This window comes from Spermophilus citellus (genome assembly GCF_964194105.1).
Source record: "Spermophilus citellus genome assembly, chromosome: 12".
NCBI lineage: Eukaryota > Metazoa > Chordata > Mammalia > Rodentia > Sciuridae > Spermophilus > Spermophilus citellus.
In genome coordinates this window covers 56,349,390-56,369,657 of record NC_138198.1, presented here as the reverse complement: position 1 = coordinate 56,369,657, position 20,268 = coordinate 56,349,390, and the positions used below count along the sequence as shown (strand labels likewise).

The 20,268-nt window shown below is 41.8% G+C and overlaps 1 long non-coding RNA gene across 3 annotated transcripts in view; it reads right to left on the bottom strand.

Annotated features, from left to right (window-relative positions):
• The window catches only part of LOC308631379, a 987,731-nt gene that overhangs the window by 950,241 nt on the left and 17,222 nt on the right, over positions 1–20,268 (bottom strand). The window lies entirely within an intron of this gene.

Sequence of the window (20,268 nt, the reverse complement as noted above, 5' to 3'; positions counted from 1 at the left end):
AACTGGGGAACATATGTAGGAAAGCAGATATCAATAGAGACATTAGGAAATCAGGCAAAGTATAAAGTGAGTGAGTGGATTAGACATTTTCAACAGGGTTGAGTTTGAATATATCACGTTAGGAAGAAACAAATGTGTAGTCACCAATAGCATTGACATTTGAGAGCATTAGGCAACCTGGACAAGGATGTTTTTAGTAATCCATGCTCACTTTCCAATGAGGCTTTGGTGCAATCATAAGTGTGACCTTTGCATTTTGTGTCCAGAATATCACTGTGATAAAATGTATATGTAGATCAGGTGACATGAGTGTTTCTTCCACCATTTCTGGGAGTAATATGTTGAAGACATATAAATTAGCCTTTGGGGGTACAAATAGGTGTACCCTGGGTCTATGAATATAGAGATAATGCATGAATAGACCATACTGTGAATAAATAGTATAACAGGTTCCAATTTAAATAATGGATTGCATTGATATCTGAAAATATATAGGAAATCTAATATTGATACACAACCATTCATTCTAACCAGTTATACATCTAATGGTGATATTGGGGTTATGGTTTACCATGAAGGGGGTGTGAGTTTTGCTTCACAAGGGATTATGGAAATGGAAAAGAATGTGTTTGGAAAGAAGTCTCATGAAAAGACCAGTCAAGAAACGTGGAGGAATACATGTGTTCTGAAGCAGGAAGTGATTGAAAGGGAAATAAATGCCTAGAAATTTGTGAACATGAGGATGAAATACATATCCTATGATGTGCATCAACTGAAGAAATAGTAATGTACCAGTGTTGAATAAAAATGAACGTCAAAACACACATCATGTCCCATAGGAATCTACTTGCATTCATGTTAAACTGGGTCAGTTACTGTAGAAATATTAGGATTTCAGCACTAGGAAACAAATATGTATTTCAGGTGGATGACTATTTCTGAGAATAATCTTGTGAAAAGTTGATTATTAATCCACATATATGAACATGAATGAATTTAAGGAGTATATAATATGACACATACATTTCATATTTTGAAAAATCTGGAGAGTGTGTGTATGTGTGTGTATATATATATATATATATATATATATATATATACAAAAAAAACACACACACAAACACAGACATTAAAGAGTAGAAATATATATGCCAATCAAAATTCATCATGAAATATTTATCATCCACAGATCCAAAAATATTTATTTTACTGAACATGTATTTATGTATCATGTTGTTCAAGTGGGAAGCTCACCTGGAGGTTGAATTCTCAGTTCCAACAGCGTTTAGGAGGAGTGATCTCTTCTCACAATTTGTATCTGCCAACTCAGCCACCTCACAAGAATGGACGTGGGATAGGAGGTAGGATTCTATATGTGCATGTAAAAATGCATGTTGCTGAATAGGCTACAGAGAAAGGGAGACAGGAATTCACATATTTGTTAACTTTCAAAACACATGGAGAACTATTTCTATTAAATTGGACTAGATTTATAACACCTACCCTTTATAATGCAAAAGGCCAGTCCAACTATACACCAGGCCTCCTCTGAACTGCCTGTATTTCTATTCTGTTTGAGTTATTTTTCTCCATCATATTAGTATTCGTAGTCACAATCTAGTAGGGTATGGGTTAGTGTCAGGGATTCAGTATTTCGAACGGAAAATAGGAAAATGAATCCAATGTGTAGGCCAATATGTGCTACAAAAAAATCTTCCCACTCTCATCCAGAACATTGCCTTGACATTACCTTCGCAATAAGTAAGACACAATTTGAGGAGAAGAGTTAGAAATGCTATGAATACATATGTGGAATGGAAAATGCTCAGGAGTTCACAACCTTGGAGGTGGTAGACTAGTTTCCATGAGTAAGGGACAGGGTAAACACTCCACAAACGTGGAGCTCTGCTGGCCTAAAGACTTCGTGAGAAACTGCCTCTGAGGTTGGGCACTTGAAATGTATGTTGTTGTCAGGAGCTTTAGCTTCCTTTGTAGTGAGACTATCAAACCTGGTCTGCATCTATGTGACCTGGAGGACATGGTTTCTGATTTTCCAATGAACATGAGGCAGAAGTGATGAATTCTCTCTTTGCAGGTAAACTGTGGCCACGGGGGTCTAAGTGTCTCCCTGTGTGGACTGTGAAGCCATTTGGTCATCCTCCACTTTTCGTGGTGTTTCTTGCTGCTGCACTGGGAGTTTGGAATTTGCTTCAGGAAATACAAGGAGTTCAACTGGGACACAGTGCTGGAGGGAGTTCTGTCACGTGTGGTGGGTCAAGGTCCTAGGAGAATGCACCAGCCAGGCTTCTATCCCACAGAGCTTGCCCCCTTGACCATAGCAACCTGATTCTGAACATTGCCCTGAAACCTCTCCATATAACAAGATGCCTTTACATAGAAGGGTCTGCTCACTGCACCATGTCAGTCACAAGCCATTTGGAAGCCAATGGCAGATCCACATGGCCCCACCACAGATGTTTTATCACACACCTGCACACCACTGCTCTAGGCCCACTACTCAGCAGGCCCCAACTTACTGGCATCTCTGTTTTACACCATTTTCATGAAACCCAGTCAATCAAGGCACTATCTGGTACACTCATGATCAGCAACAGGACATCCAAAGGTTCTCCAGTGCCACCTGGTCATGGGAATTTCAAAAATGTCATGGTATTTATCTAGCTAGCCATTTTTATAGGATGAAGTTGGAGGCACTGTGGGTTTCCATTCCTTCAGGAACCATTAAATGGTGAGGAAGCTCATTTCAATGAAAGCTCTGGAGAACTCTCACAAACAAGGCTTCCCAAAGAGTGGCCAAAGGTCACAGGAAGCCAGGCCCATTGAGGTCTACAATGTGAGGTCCACGTGTGTTTGGACTCTCCACGATGGCTGCCAGGTCTTTAAGAATAAAATCATGTGATATCCGGGCTGAGATTCCCAGTGCTCTGTGGAAAGCCAGCCTGGGCCTAGATCTCAGTTTCCAAGGGCGACTCTCATGCGTGGCATCCTAACATCCCGACAAAATTCACGGCAATACTTCTCTGAGGTCAGTTCCAGAACTCAGTCTCCATGGGGAATCACACCAGAGTTCAAGCCCAGGTGGACCCAGTCATCTCTTCCCACTGCCACACCACAATTCAAACCAAAACACTGCCACATGGCCCTCATCTTCTTCCATATAGACACTCATCATAACCTCTGGCTGGAGGTTTCCATGAGGGGCACAGCCCAAGACAGTGTCCACAATAAGCTCCCTTGCCTCTCATTTGCCTAATGTCAGGGTGGACTGGACACCCATCCTGTGAACCTGGAGTGATCAAATAGGCCTGCCTTTAATACTGCTCTACTTCTCCAATTGGAGGCCTACTGACTGCCGGGTATAGATTCTTTGTGTGAACTGGAGTCATGAGAAAACCCACGCACCTATGGGCTAGCCTCTGCATGGCTTTGAAGGACTCATTTGACACAAAGGATCCCTATTCTCACTTGATGGAGGTCAGGAACCTTACAGAGGAAGGCGAGAGACCTCATCCAGGATGACTGCTTTTGTGCCAATTTGGCTTTGGATGCACACATGGGATCTTTCTTTGGATCCATCAGGGGCTGACAATCTAAGCCACAGACTCACACAGGGCCAAGAGGCTGATTCAGACACATCCCTTTGCAAAGCAATTAAGCAAAGAGCCACAGGTGATGCCCATTCATTTCCATTTGAAAACTGTTTTCTTCAGGCTTCACAAAGGGGTGCCCTGAGGCAAAGGCCTTCCTGACATTCAGGGCAACAGAACAATATGTAAGCCAAAGGCCCAAAGCAGGCTTTCTCCAGGGAGACTTTACTGGTCACACTGATATCTGAGTTTTCTGAGATGCTCACCATTCCTTTCAACTATCCAGTACATGGCCATGCCACCGAGCTTGGAGGTGGTACATATCTTGGACACAAAACCATGAGCCTATTCTGGAGAGTGGCCAGAATTCAGGAAGAAAACAGGAACTTAGGAAGATATTAGGTGTTGCCCATCCATAAGGCAAGCCGCCGTCCATTCATAAATTGGGCAGGATGAATGCTGGGAAGCTTTCTACTAGACAGGACACATCCATTGATGCATTCTCTTTTCTAATGTCTACAACCAGGGACACAGTGGGATACACAAACATAGAAACACTCGCCTTGTCAAAAGCCTTACTAGAAACAGTCCACTCCAAACAAAACAAACCGCCTTTCCTACCTATTCTCAGAACATGAGACCAAACCACAAACTCACACCCACACCCACAAAGGCACCTCCTTCCAAGTTGGTCTGTGACTACCCAGAGTGTCATCTGACTGGTGGGCCATACTATGTTCCCCCGAAAGGGCCTGTCCTGTCTCACATCTGGCGTCCTTGGCCAACTGTGAAGTTGTCAGGAGCCAGCGGTGAGCCACTACCTGCTTTCTCAGGAAAGTCCCCTCTGCAGAGCTTTCCTGGCATTTGGCAATCCTCACATCAGTGGGTACCAAGAAAGACTGACTCTGTCCTTGGTAAATCCAAACAAGTGAGCCCACTGGGACTGGGACTGGGACTGGCTCTGGGTGCCTGGCTTCCTGGATCCCAAGTTCAGAGAGTTCCATCACCAAGGAAGTGAGGTGAGGTCACTTCCTTCAGGAACTGAATGAGGTCACTGCCTTGGCAACCACTGTGTCCTAACAGTTGCTTCCAAGGCTCCAATGAGATGGAGGCTGCCCCTCCTTCCTGTGACACTTTCACAAGTTAGAATGGAATATCAACCATAGGCACCAAGGAACAGCTCTCCATACAGGCCTGCTTTGGTCCATCTTGTCTACATTAAGAAGAGAGAGGCTCATTCAGACACAACCCTTCATCCTGACCAGGTTGTTTGCCATGGAAGATGACTTCTGTTCTCTCAGGTCCTACATAGCTGCCTACATCTTCTCCAGGGATCATTTCTGCATGGACCTTTGAGGTTCTCAGCAGGTGGAAAATCCCCCACATTCCTGTATTGTAAGACCCACTCTGTGCCTGCTCTTCTGTAAAGTTAGATTGAGGGAAGAGTGTATGGTTAGTGTTAAGAACCTGTTTGATGTGGCTTAGGAATCACTCTGCTGGATGAAGAATGGTATTGGGAACCTGCGATATTTATAATAATATATAGGTAAAATATATGTATGAAAACAGAAATCCAAGTAAGATTTGAAGGCCAGAAGGGCATTGGGCCCTTGATTGGGATACTTAGCTTTGAATGACTTTCTGCACATGTGTCTCAGATAAATCGATATACAATGGCATAGGACCTTGTACCTTGGATGTTTGAATGTAGAAGAGAACATCCAGTCAAAAAGGGATAGTAGGTAGGATTAGGAAGATAGTTGGTAAGTTTTGGAAGAAGAGAGAGTATACAATTTGGACCAAAAGTTCTTTAGCAATAGGGTGTCGGTTAGAGAGTGAATGTAAACGTCAGCACATGTGAAGAGTCAGTCACAATGATGAACTGGGGAACATATGTAGGAAAGCAGATATCAATAGAGACATTAGGAAATCAGGCAAAGTATAAAGTGAGTGAGTGGATTAGACATTTTCAACAGGGTTGAGGTTGAATATATCATCTTAGGAAGAAACAAATGTGTAGTCACCAATAGCATTGATATTTGACAGCATTAGGCAACCTGGACAAGGATGTTTTTAGTAATCCATGCTCACTTTCCAATGAGGCTTTGGTGCAATCATAAGTGAGACCTTTGCATTTTGTGTCCAGAATATCACTGTGATAAAATGTATATGTAGATCAGGTGACATGAGTGTTTCTTCCACCATTTCTGGGAGTAATATGTTGAAGACATATAAATTAGCCTTTGGGGGTACAAATAGTTGTACCCTGGGTCTATGAATATAGAGATAATGCATGAATAGACCATACTGTGAATAAATAGTATAACAGGTTCCAATTTAAATAATGGATTGCATTGATATCTGAAAATATATAGGAAATCTAATATTGATACACAACCATTCATTCTAACCAGTTATACATCTAATCGTGATATTGGGGTTATGGTTTACCATGAAGGGGGTGTGAGTTTTGCTTCACAAGGGATTATGGAAATGGAAAAGAATGTGTTTGGAAAGAAGTCTCATGAAAAGACCAGTCAAGAAACGTGGAGGAATACATGTGTTCTAAAGCAGGAAGTGATTGAAAGGGAAATAAATGCCTAGAAATTTGTGAACTTTAGGATGAAATACATATCCTATGATGTGCATCAACTGAAGAAATAGTAATGTACCAGTGTTGAATAAAAATGAACGTCAAAATACACATCATGTCCCATAGGAATCTACTTTCATTCATGTTAAACTGGGTCAGTTACTGTAGAAATATTAGGATTTCAGCACTAGGAAACAAATATGTATTTCAGGTGGATGACTATTTCTGAGAATAATCTTGTGAAAAGTTGATTATAAATCCACATATATGAACATGAATGAATTTAGGGAGTATATAATATGACACATACATTTCATATTTTGAAAAATCTGGAGAGTGTATGTGTGTGTGTATATATATATATATATATAACCACACACACAAACACAGACATTAAAGAGTAGAAATATATATGCCAATCGAAATTCATCATGAAATATTTATCATCCACAGATCCAAAAATATTTATTTTACTGAACATGTATTTATGTATCATGTAGCTCATGTGGGAAGCTCACCTGGAGGTTGAATTCTCAGTTCCAACAGTGTTTAGGAGGAGTGATCTCTTCTCACAATTTGTATCTGCCAAGTCAGCCACCTCACAAGAATGGACGTGGGATAGGAAGTAGGATTCTATATGTGCATGTAAAAATGCATGTTGCTGAATAGGCTACAGAGAAAGGGAGACAGGAATTCACATATTTGTTAACTTTCAAAACACATGGAGAACTACTTCTATTCAATTGGACAAGATTTATAACACCTACCCTTTGTAATGCTAAAGGCAAGTCCAACTATACACCATGCCTGCTCTGAACTGCCTGTATTTCTATTCTGTTTGAGTTATTTTTCTCCATCATATTAGTATTCGTAGTCACAATCTAGTAGGGTATGTGTTAGTGTCAGGGATACAGTATTTCGAACGGAAAATAGGAAAATGAATCCAATGTGTAGGCCAATATGTGCTACAAAAAAATCTTCCCAGTCTCATCCAGAACATTGCCTTGACATTACCTTCGCAATAAATAAGACACAATTTGAGGAGAAGAGTTAGAAATGCTGTGAATACATATGTGGAATGGAAAATGCTCAGGAGTTCACAACCTAGGAGGTGGTAGACTAGTGTCCATGAGTAAGGGACAGGGTAAACACTCCACAAACATGGAGCTCTGCTGGCCTAAAGACTTTGTGAGAAACTGCCTCTTAGTTTGGGCACTTGAAATATATGTTGTTGTCAGGAGCTTTAGCTTCCTTTGTAGTTTGACCATCAAACCTGGTCTGCATCTAGGTGACCTGGAGGACATGGTTTCTGATTTTCCAATGAACATGAGGCAGAAGTGCTGAATTCTCTCTTTGCAGGTAAACTGTGGCCACTGGGGTCTAAGTGTCTCCCTGTGTGGACTGTGAAGCCATTTGGTCATCCTCCACTTTTCGTGGTGTTTCTTGCTGCTGCACTGGAAGTCTGGAATTTGCTTCAGGAAATACAAGGAGTTCAACTGGGACACAGTGCTGGAGGGAGTTCTGTCACGTGTGGTGGGTCAAGGTCCTAAGAGAATGCACCAGCCAGGCTTCTATCCCACAGAGCTTTCCCCCTTGACCATAGCAACCTGATTCTGAACATTGCCCTGAAACCTCTCCATATAACAAGATGCCTTTACATAGAAGGGTCTGCTCACTGCACCATGTCAGTCACACGCCATTTGGAAGCCAATGGCAGATCCACATGGCCCCACCACAGATGTTTTATCACACAGCTGCACACCACTGCTCTAGGCCCACTACTCAGCGGGCCCCAACTTACTGGCATCTCTGTTTTACACCATTTTCATGAAACCCAGTCAATCAAGGCACTGTCTGGTACACTCTTGATCAGCAACAGGACATCCAAAGTTCTCCAGTGCCACCTGGTCATGGGAATTTCAAAAATGTCATGGTATTTATCTAGCCAGCCATTTTTAAAGGATGAAGTTGGAGGCACTGTGGGTTTCCATTCCTTCAGGAACCATTAAATGGTGAGGAAGCTCATTTCAACGAACGCTCTGGAGAATTCTCACAAACAAGGCTTCCCAAAGAGTGGCCAAAAGGTCACAGGAAGCCAGGCCCATTGAGGTCTACAATGTGAGGTCCACATGTGTTTGGACTCTCCACGATGGCTGCCAGGTCTTTAAGAATAAAATCATGTGATATCCGGGCTGAGATTCCCAGTGCTCTGTGGAAAGCCAGCCTGGGCCTAGATCTCAGTTTCCAAGGGCGACTCTCATGCGTGGCCTCCTAACATCCCGACACAATTCACGGCAATACTTCTCTGAGGTCAGTTCCAGAACTCAGTCTCCAAGGGGAATCACACCAGAGTTCAAGCCCAGGTGGACCCAGTCATCTCTTCCCACTGCCACACCACAATTCAAACCAAAACACTGCCACATGGCCCTCATCTTCTTCCATATAGACACTCATCATAACCTCTGGCTGGAGGTTTCCATGAGGGGCACAGCCCAAGACAGTGTCCACAATGAGCTCCCTTGCCTCTCATTTGCCTAATGTCAGGGTGGACTGGACACCCTTCCTTGAACCTGGTGTGATCAAATAGGCCTGCCTTTAATACTGCTCTACTTCTCCAATTGGATGCCTACTGACTGCCGGGTATAGATTCTTTGTGTGAACTGGAGTCATGAGAAATACCAAGCACCTATGTGCTAGCCTCTGCAGGGCTTTGAAGGACTCATTTGACACAAAGGATCCCTATTCTCACTTGATGGAGGTCAGGAACCTTACAGAGGAAGGCGAGAGACCTCATCCAGGATGACTGCTTTTGTGCCAACTTGGCTTTGGATGCACACATGGGATCTTTCTTTGGATCCATCAGGTGCTGACAATCTAAGCCACAGCCTCACACAGGGCCAAGAGGCTTATTCAGACACATCCCTTTGCAAGGCAATTAAGCAAAGAGCCACAGGTGATGCCCATTCATTTCCATTTGAAAACTGTTTTCTTCAGGCTTCACAAAGGGGTGCTGTGAGGCAAAGGCCTCCCTGAAATTCAGGGCCACAGAATGATAGGTAAGCCAAAGGCCCAAAGCAGGGTTTCTCCAGGGAGACTTTATTGGTCACACTGATATCTGAGTTTTCTGAGATGCTCACCATTCCTTTCAACTATCCAGTACATGGCCATGTCACAGAGCTTGGAGGTGGTACATATCTTGGACAGAAAACCATGAGCCTATTCTGGAGAGTGGCCAGAATTCAGGAAGAAAACAGGAACTTAGGAAGATAGTAGGTGTTGCCCATCCATAAGGCAAGCCGCAGTCCATTCATAAATTGGGCAGGATGAATGCTGGGAAGCTTTCTACTAGACAGGACACATCCATTGATGCATTCTCTTTTCTAATGTCTACAACCAGGGACACAGTGGGATACACAAACATAGAAACACTCGCCTCATCAAAAGACTTACTAGAAACAGTCCACTCCAAACCAAACAAACCGTCTTTCCTACCTATTCTCAGAACATGAGACTAAACCACAAACTCACACCCACACCCACAAAGGCACCTCCTTCTTCCAAGTTGGTCTGTGACTACCCAGAGTGTCATCTGACTGGTGGGCCATACTATGTTCCCCCAAAATGGCCTGTCCTGTCTCACATCTGGCCTCCTTGGCCAACTCTGTGAAGTTGTCAGGAGCCAGCGGTGAACCACTACCTGCTTTCTCAGGAAAGGCCCCTCTGCAGAGCTTTCCTGGCATTTGGCCATCCTCACATCAGTAGGTACCAAGAAAGACTGACTCTGTCCTTGGTAAATCCAAACAAGTGAGCCCACTGGGACTGGGACTGGGACTGGCTCTGGGTGCCTGGCTTCCTGGATCCCAAGTTCAGAGAGTTCCATCACCAAAGAAGTGAGGTGAGGTCACTTCCTTCAGGAACTGAATGAGGTCACTGCCTTGGCAACCACTGTGTCCTAACAGTTGCTTCCAGGGCTCCCATGAGATGGAGGCTGCCCCTCCTTCCTGTGACACTTTCACAAGTTAGAATGGAATATCAACCATAGGCACCAAGGAACAGCTCTCCACACAGGCCTGCTTTGGTCCATCTTGTCTACATTAAGATGAGAGAGGCTCATTCATACACATCCCTTCATCCTGACCAGGTTGTCTGCCATGGAAGATGACTTCTGCTCTCTCAGGTCCTTCACAGCAGCCTACATCTTCTCCAGGGATCATTTCTGCATGGACCTTTGAGGTTCTCAGCAGGTGGAAGATCCCCTACATTCCTGTATTGTAAGACCACCTCTGTCCCTGCTCTTCTGTAAAGTTAGATTGAGGGAACAGTGTATGGTTAGGGTTAAGAACCTGTTCGATTTGGGTTAGGAATCACTCTGCTGGATGATGAATGGTATTGGGAACCTGCGACATTTATAATAATATATAGGTAAAATATATGTATGAAAACAGAAATCCAAGTAAGATTTGAAGGCCAGAAGGGCACTGGGCCCTTGATGGGGATACTTAGCTTTGAATGACTTTCTGCACAGACGTCTCAGATAAATCGATATACAATGGCATAGGACCTTGTACCTTGGATGATTGAATGTAGAAGAGAACATACAGTCAAAAGGGATAGTAGGTAGGATTAGGAAGATAGTTGGTAGGTTTAGGAAGAAGAGTGAGTATAAAATTTGGACCAAAAGTTCTTTAGCAATAGGGTGTCAGTTAGAGAGTGAATGTAAATGTCAGCACATGTGAAGAGTCAGTCACAATGATGAACTGGGGAACATATGTAGGAAAGCAGATATCAATAGAGACATTGGGATATCAGGCAAAGTATAAAGTGAGTGAGAGGATTAGACATTTTCAACAGGGTTGAGGTTGAATATATCATCTTAGGAAGAAACAAATGTGTAGTCACCAATAGGATTGACATTTGAGAGCATTAGGCAACCTGGACAAGGATGTTTTGAGTAATCCATGCTCACTTTCCAATGAGGCTTTGGTACAATCCTAAGTGTGACCTTTGCATTTTGTGTCCAGAATATCACTGTGATAAAATGTATATGGAGATCAGGTGACATGAGTATTTCTTCCACCATTTCCGGGAGTAATATGTTGAAGACATATAAATCAGCATTTGGGGGTACAATTAGGTGTACCCTGGGTCTATGAATATAGAGATAATGCATGAATAGACCCTACTGTGAATAAATATTATAACTGGTTCCAGTTTAAATAATGGATTGAATTGATATCTGAAAATATATAGGAAATCTAATATTGATACACAACCATTCATTCCAACCAGTTATACATCTAATGGTGATATTAGGGTTATGGTTTACCATGAAGGGGGTGTGAGTTTGGCTTCAAAAGGGATTATGGAAATGGAAAAGAATGTGTTTGGAAAGAAGTCTCATGAAAAGACCAGTCAAGAAACGTGGAGGAATACATGTGTTCTGAAGCAGGAAGTGATTGAAAGTGAACCAAATGCCTAGAAATTTGTGAATTGAGGATGAAATACATATCCTATAATGTGCATCAACTGAAGAAATAGTAATGTACCAGTGTTGAATAAAAATGAACGTCAAAATACACATCATGTCCCATAGGAATCTACTTGCATTGATGTTAAACTGGGTCAGTTCCTGTAGAAATATTAGAATCTCTATGCACCATTCTCTGAAGTTAGTTTTCAGCACTAGGAAACAAATATGTATTTCAGGTGGATGAATATTTCTGAGAATAATCTTCTGAAAAGTTGATTATAAATCCACATATATGAACATGGGTGAATTTAGGGAGTGTATAATAAGACACATATATTTATATTTTGAAAAATCTGGAGAGTTTGTGTATATTATGTGTGTGTGTATACACACACACACACACACACAGAACACACACACAGACATTAAAAAGTAGAAATATATATGCCAATCGAATTTCATCATGAAATATATATCATCCACAGATCCAAAAATATTTATGTTACTGAACATGGATTTATGTATCATGTTGTTCAAGTAGGAAGCTCACCCGTAGGTTGAATTTTCAGTTCCAACAGCGTTTAGGAGGAGTGATCTCTTCTCACAATTTGTATCTGCCAAGTCAGCCACCTCACAAGAATGGACGTGGGATAGCAGGTAGGATTCTATATGTGCATGTAAAAATGCATGTTGCTGAATAGGCTACAGAGAAAGGGAGACAGGAATTCACACATTTGTTAACTTTCAAAACACATGGAGAACTACTTCTATTCAATTGGACAAGATTTATAACACCTACCCTTTGTAATGCTAAAGGCAAGTCCAACTATACACCATGCCTGCTCTGAACTGCCTGTATTTCTATTCTGTTTGGGTTATTTTTCTCCATCATATTAGTATTCGTAGTCAGAATCTAGTAGGGTATGGGTTAGTGTCAGGGATTCAGTATTTCGAATGGAAAATAGGAAAATGAATCCAATGTGTAGGCAAATGTGTGCTACACAAAAACCTTCCCACTCTCATCCAGAACAATGCCTTGACATTACCTTCGCAACAAGTAAGACGCAATTCGAGGAGAAGACTTAGAAAAGCTGTGAATACGTATGTGGAATGGAAAATGCTCAGGAGTTCACAACCTTGGAGGTGGTAGAGGAGTTTCCATAAGTAAGGGAGACAGGGTAAACACTCCACAAACTTGGAGCTCTGCTGGCCTAAAGACTTTGTGAGAAACTGCCTCTGAGTTTGGGTACTTGAAATATATGTTGTTGTCAGGAGCTTTAGCTTCCTTTGTAGTGAGACCATCAAAGCTGGGTCTGCATCTATGTGACCTGGAGGACATGGTTTCTGATTTTCCAATGAACATGAGGCAGAAGTGCTGAATTCTCTCTTTGCAGGTAAACTGTGGCCACTGGGGTCTAAGTGTCTCCCTGTGTGGACTGTGAAGCCATTTGGTCATCCTCCACTTTTCGTGGTGTTTCTTGCTGCTGCACTGGGAGTTTGGAATTTGCTTCAGGAAATACAAGGTGTTCAAGTGGGACACCGTGCTGGAGGGAGTTCTGTCACGTGTGGTGGGTCAAGGTCCTAGGAGAATGCACCAGCCAGGCTTCTATCCCACAGAGCTTGCCCCCTTGACCATAGCAACCTGATTCTGAACACTGCACTGAAACCTCTCCATATAACAAGATGCCTTTACATAGAAGGGTCTGCTCACTGCACCATGTCAGTCACAAGCCATTTGGAAGCCAGTGGCAGATCCACATGGCCCCACCACAGATGTTTTATCACACACCTGCACACCGCTGCTCTAGGCCCGCTACTCAGCAGGCCCCAACTTACTGGCATCTCTGTTTTACACCATTTTCATGAAACCCAGTCAATCAAGGCACTGTCTGGTACACTCATGATCAGCAACAGGACATCCAAAGGTTCTCCAGTGCCACCTGGTCATGGGAATTTCAAAAATCTCATGATATTTATCTAGCTAGCCATTTTTAAAGGATGAAGTTGGAGGCACTGTGGGCTTCCATTCCTTCAGGAACCACTAAATGGTGAGGAAGCTCATTTCAATGAAAGCCCTGGAGAACTCTCACAAACAAGGCTTCCCATAGAGTGGCCAAAAGGTCACACGAAGCCAGGCCCATTGAGGTCTACAAATGTGAGGTACATGTGTGTTTTGACTCTCAACTATGGCTGCCAGGTCTTTAAGAATAAAATCATGTGATATCCGGGCTGAGATTCCCAGTGCTCTGTGGAAAGCCAGCCTGGGCCTAGATCTCAGTTTCCAAGGGCGACTCTCATGCATGGCCTCCTCAAATCCCAACACAATTCACGGCAATACTTCTCTGAGGTCAGTTCCAGAACTCAGTCTCCAAGGGGAATCACACCAGAGTTCAAGCCCAGGTGGACCCAGTCATCTCTTCCCACCGCCACACCAATGACCACAATTCAAACCAAAACACTGCCACATGGCCCTCATCTTCTTCCATATAGACACTCATCATAACCTCTGGCTGGAGGTTTCCATGAGGGGCACAGCCCAAGACAGTGTCCACAATAAGCTCCCTTGCCCCTCATTTGCCTAATTTCAGGGTGGCCTGGACACCCTTCCTGTGAACCTGGAGTGATCCAATAGTCCTGCCGTTAATACTGGCTCCGCTTCTCCAATTGGAGGCCTACTGACTTCCGGGTATAGATTCTTTGTGTGATTTGGAGTCATGAGAAAACCCAAGCACCTATGGGCTAGCATCTGCAGGGCTTTGAAGAACTCGTTTGACCCGAAGGATCCCTATTCTCACTTGATGGAGGTCAGGAACCTTACAGAGGAAGGCGAGAGACTTCATCCACAATGACTGCTTTTGTGCCAATTTGGCTTTCGATGCACACATGGGTTCTCTCTTTGGATCCATCAGGTGCTGACAATCTAAGCCACAGCCTCACACAGGGCCAAGAGGCTGATTCAGACATCCCTTTGCAAAGCCATTAAGCAAAGAGCCACAGGTGATGCCCATTCATTTCCATTTGAAAACTGTTTTCTTCAGGCTTCACAAAGGCGTGCCCTGAGGCAAAGGCCTTCCTGACATTCAGGGCAACAGAACAATAGGTAAGCAAAAGGCCCAAAGCAGGGTTTCTCCAGGGAGACTTTACTGGTCACACTGATATCTGAGTTTTCTGAGATGCTCACCATTCCTTTCAGCTCTCCAGTACATGGCCATGTCACCGAGCTTGGAGGTGGTACATATCTTGGACACAAAACCATGTGCCTATTCTGGAGAGTGGCCAGAATTCAGGAAGAAAACAGGAACTTAGGAAGATAGTAGGTGTTGCCCATCCATAAGGCAAGCTGCAGTCCATTCATAAATTGGGCAGGATGAATGCTGGGAAGCTTTCTACTAGACAGGACACATCCATTGATGCATTCTCTTTTCTAATGTCTACAACCAGGGACACAGTGGGATACACAAACATAGAAGCACTCGCCTCGTCAAAAGACTTACTAGAAACAGTCCACTCCAAACCAAACAAACCGCCTTTCCTACCTATTCTCAGAACATGAGACAAAACCACAAACTCACACCCACACCCACAAAGGCACCTCCTTCTTCCAAGTTGGTCTGTGACTACCTGGAGTGCCGTCTGACTGGTGGGCCATATTATGTTCTCCCGAAATGGCCTGTCTCACATCTGGCCTCCTTGGCCAACTCTGTGAAGTTGTCAGGAGCCAGCGGTGAGCCACTACCTGCTTTCTCAGAAAAGGCCCCTCTGCAGAGCTTTCCTGGCATTTGGCCATCCTCACATCAGTAGGTACCAAGAAAGACTGACTCTGTCCTTGGTAAATCCAAACAAGTGAGCCCACTGGGACTGGGACTGGGACTGGCTCTGGGTGCCTGGCTTCCTGGATCCCAAGTTCAGAGAGTTCCATCACCAAGGAAGCGAGGTGAGGTCACTTCCTTCAGGAACTGAATGAGGTCACTGCCTTGGCAACTACTGTGTCCTAACAGTTGCTTCCAAGGCTCCCATGAGATGGAGGCTGCCCCTCCTTCCTGTGACACTTTCACAAGTTAGAATGGAATATCAACCATAGGCACCAAGGAACAGCTCTCCACACAGGCCTGCTTTGGTCCATCTTGTCTACATTAAGATGAGAGAGGCTCATTCAGACACATCCCTTCATCCTGACCAGGTTGTTTGCCATGGAAGATGACTTCTGCTCTCTCAGGTCCTTCACAGCGGCCTACATCTTCTCCAGGGATCATTTCTGCATGGACCTTTGAGGTTCTCAGCAGGTGGAAGATCCCCTACATTCCTGTATTGTAAGACCACCTCTGTCCCTGCTCTTCTGTAAAGTTAGATTGAGGGAACAGTGTATGGTTAGTGTTAAGAACCTGTTCAGTTTGGGTTAGGAATCACTCTGCTGGATGATGAATGGTATTGGGAACCTGCGATATTTATAATAATATATAGGTGAAATATATGTATGAAAACAGAAATCCAAGTAAGATTTGAAGGCCAGAAGGGCATTGGGCCCTTGATTGGGATACTTAGCTTTGAATGACTTTCTGCACAGATGTCTCAGATAAATCGATATACAATGGCATAGGACCTTGTACCTTGGATGATTGAATGTAGAAGAGAACATCCAGTCAAAAAGGGATAATAGGTAGGATTAAGATAATTATGTATATGACAGCTGAATGCATTTTGATTCCTTGTACACAGCTGTGGCACAACTTTTCATTTCTCTGATTGTACACAATGTAGCATTGCATCATGGGTGCAGTCATACATGTACCTAGGTAATAATGTCTACCTCATTCTGCCCATCTTTCCTGCCCCCATTTCCCCTCCCCGGTCCTCCCTCCTCTTTGCTCAAACTTTCATCACTACTTTTAGGCTACATTGAGCAGCTGTCCTAACTCACTACTGTTTCTTACATAGTTACACTATGAAGTCTCACTTCATGTGTGAGATGTAACAGGTGTAACTATTGTGGATCTACATCTAATGCTGATTAGTACTGTCATGTAAACACTTATGCAGTACTGCCACTAGCAATGGCATAAGACAAGGCAATCCGTCCACACTTATCTGAAGCAGATACATTAACACCACATTGAAGAAGCAGCTCAGCTCTCTGTGTTGATTTATGTTCCACAGCAAACATGAGGGCGGTTCTAAAATAAGAGAGATAACTTCAACCTTAGGCATTTTAATAAATTTATTTAAATAGCCAATTTACTACATTTTACCAATTTGATATCTTGCTTTACATACACTGACAGACATAAACATCTTGGAAGATATCGTATCTTTATCTTTGAAAGTCATTTGTATGTCTAAGAGGAAAATAAAGACAATAACTATGATGATGTCATTCATCTGGAGTTGGCAAAGATTTCAATGAGAAAACCTCCCTTTTCTTCCTAGGATGATGTAATACATTGTAACTCACAGTCAGCCAAAGGTCAAGAAGTAAAAAAGCTATTTGCAGGCCTAACATGATAACAGTAGCACTGTGGTAATAACAGTCATTATTGCTTCAGTCATTCACTTGGAGAAGCATTTGCCAGGCATTGAAATCAGTGGTATATGTACAATCTGCCAACCAGCTTTCAAGCATATGTTATCCTCTTTTTCATATCAGGAAACATATTTAGTCATTACCCATTTTTAGGATTGCTTTCAAGGTCACACATTTTGCAACTTGGAAAGCTAGGAATGCAATCCAGTCATGTGTGAATGTAAAGCTTCTTTCTTCTTTCTTTATCACCCACCTATATCTTATCTTCATTAAAGGAAATATTTTTTCCCTTTGAAGTTATTTTCTTTCCTTTGTCCATGTCAATTAAAAATAAAATCACTCAATAGCAATTAACACTCAGAAATAATCTAAAATCAATATTCTACAAAGTAATTTAAAGCAAATAGTCATCCAAAGGACAAAATTACTTTCAATGTCTGTTTATGCTCAACACAGCATTTCCAAAAGAAAACTATACCAGGAGAAGAGAAAATATAACAGAAAGTTCAAAAAATCCAATACTAACAAAGCAAACTAAAAGTCCATATTTTACAAAACTAAGATGAAAACTCTAGCTAACACAAGATCATGTGATCAACAAAATCAAATACTAATCATCAGCCAATAATTATCAGGGCAGGTGACTCACACCATATACTCTTATTTGTGTTACTCAGTTTCAATAACTGCTTTTCTCCCTAATTGTAGTTCATTGTTCATATATTCCACCTATATTCACACATATATTCCAATGATTATATCATTCCCATTAATTTAATAGATTAACTTAAGTGATTTTTACTACAAAATTAAGTTTTTTCAAAAAAAAAAAAAACAATAAAGTACTATACCTTCCCTTATCATCAACTGCGTGTATGTTTGCTTTATTGTTAATAAAAAAATTCTACCATCATCTGTCTCTTTTTCTTTATGGCGAATAAAAGTGGTGTTTGGCCACTCTGAAAAACAACAAAAATAGTTTATTCTCAAAATTAATTCTTCTCAACTAAACTTAACCTTACAAAATACTGTATGAATATAAGCACATAATAATAATGTAAATTAAGAGTAGCCACTCTCTTCTCTTCCATAAGTGCTGCTCTTTCAATTTGAAATGCCTCTCCTGTGCCTAGAGTGGCCACATGAACTCCAGTCATTTCCAAAACTGCTTCAGACATTTACTGTTTCCACGGATCTTTGCCTCTGTCGAGCATTCATCATGGCATCTTGGAGTTATATAACCCGCACCCAACTCAACCAAGAGCATCTTGAGGACGTGATCTATATCTTCTATCTCAGAAGCCCCATTCCTTAACACATATTAGTAAAGGATTTAAGTATTTGATTAATGAGCCAAATTTTCAACTCATTCGTAGGGTGTATCAATCAGATTCTGAAGAATGTCTACTTTTCCAGAAATACCAAGACTCATCAGAAAGATTCTTTGTTTCACTATTAGATAAAATTTACAGAACTGTGCATTGCATGTCCAGTATTACAGAAACAGCTTTATCATTGCGTAACCCCTATTTTACACTGATTTTTCAAAGCAAAAATTCCCATGTGAAGAATTCAAATTGCAGGGATAGAGTTCTGAGAGCTTTCCAGTGACATGGAAGTTTCCTCCATGTTACACAAGTCCTCTTGATTATCTTCTCTTTATGGAATCAGAATCCCAGATACCAATGTCAGGCATTCCTGCTCCAAGAGGGTCACAAAGATAATGGGCTCTGAATTAAAAGATATAGATTTTGAGTAAACTATATTGCTTTTTCTTAACTGGTCTCTATGTCTTCTCTTATTATAAGAAAAGATATTTATTATTTATGTTAGAAAGCTCAATACAAAAATATATTCTTCCTACAGAATTGGAGAAAAATTTTTGCCAGCTAATCCACTAGTAGGGGATTAATAAACATAAATAACCAACTCAAAAAAGCTTAACACTGGGCTGGAGGAGTTGTGGCTCAGTGGTAGAGCACTTGCCTAACACAGGGAAGGCACTGGGTTTCAGTCCTCAGCACCACATAAAAATAAATAAAGTATAGGTATTGTGTTCAACTACAACTAAAAACTAAATATTAAAAAAAAACTTAACACCAAAAAACAAACTCAGTCAATAAATGGACAAAAGAACTGAACATAAATTTCTCAAAAAAAACCCACAATGTCTAAAAAATATGAAAAGCTCATCTACATCTCTAGCAATTAGGTCAATGCAAATCAAAACTACATTAAGACTTCATCTTCATCGTACTCCAGCCAAGATGGTAATGATCAAGAACACAAACAGTAATACAGGCTGGTAAGGGTGTTGGGGGAAGGCACACTTGTACACTGCTGGTGGGACTGCAAGACTAGTACAACCACTCTGGAAAACAGTTTGGAGATTCCCCCAAATCTAAGAAGGGAACCACAACATGAACCAGCTATCCCACACCTCAGTATTTTCCCAAAATTACTAAAATAAAGTTTGCCTAGTATAGTAATACAGCCACATGTGTGTTTATAGGAACACAATTTACAATAGCTAAATTACAAAATCAACCCAGGTGCCTGTCAATAGGTGAAAGAGTTAAGAAATTTTGTTGCACATACATACAATGGAGTTTTACTCAGCCATAAAGAATAAATTATGGCATATGCTGGTAAATGGATGGAAACAAAAAATATCATGCTAAGTGAAATAAGTTTAACTTATTAAGAAACTCAAAGGTCAAATGTTTCATATGTGGAAGTTAAGAAAAAGAGAAGGTAAGAACAAATATCAAGACATAGGGAAGATCATTAGGGTAAAAAAAGGAGATTGAGAGGCAGAGTGGGAATAGGGAAGGGAAGGCAATGAAGAAGGAATTCTTTAAGAATCATGTTATATGCATATATAAATATACTACAGGGAACTACGCTTTTATGTGTAAGTAGAAAGAAGCAATCAAATATAAATAAATTGACAGGTGAAAGGAAGCCCAGGAAACAGGAGGAGAATGGAGGAGAAGGAGGAGGACAGGAGGGAAAAGAGGGGATCATGAACTCAACTGGAATTCCATGCATGTATGATTTTGTTGGTATGAACACAACT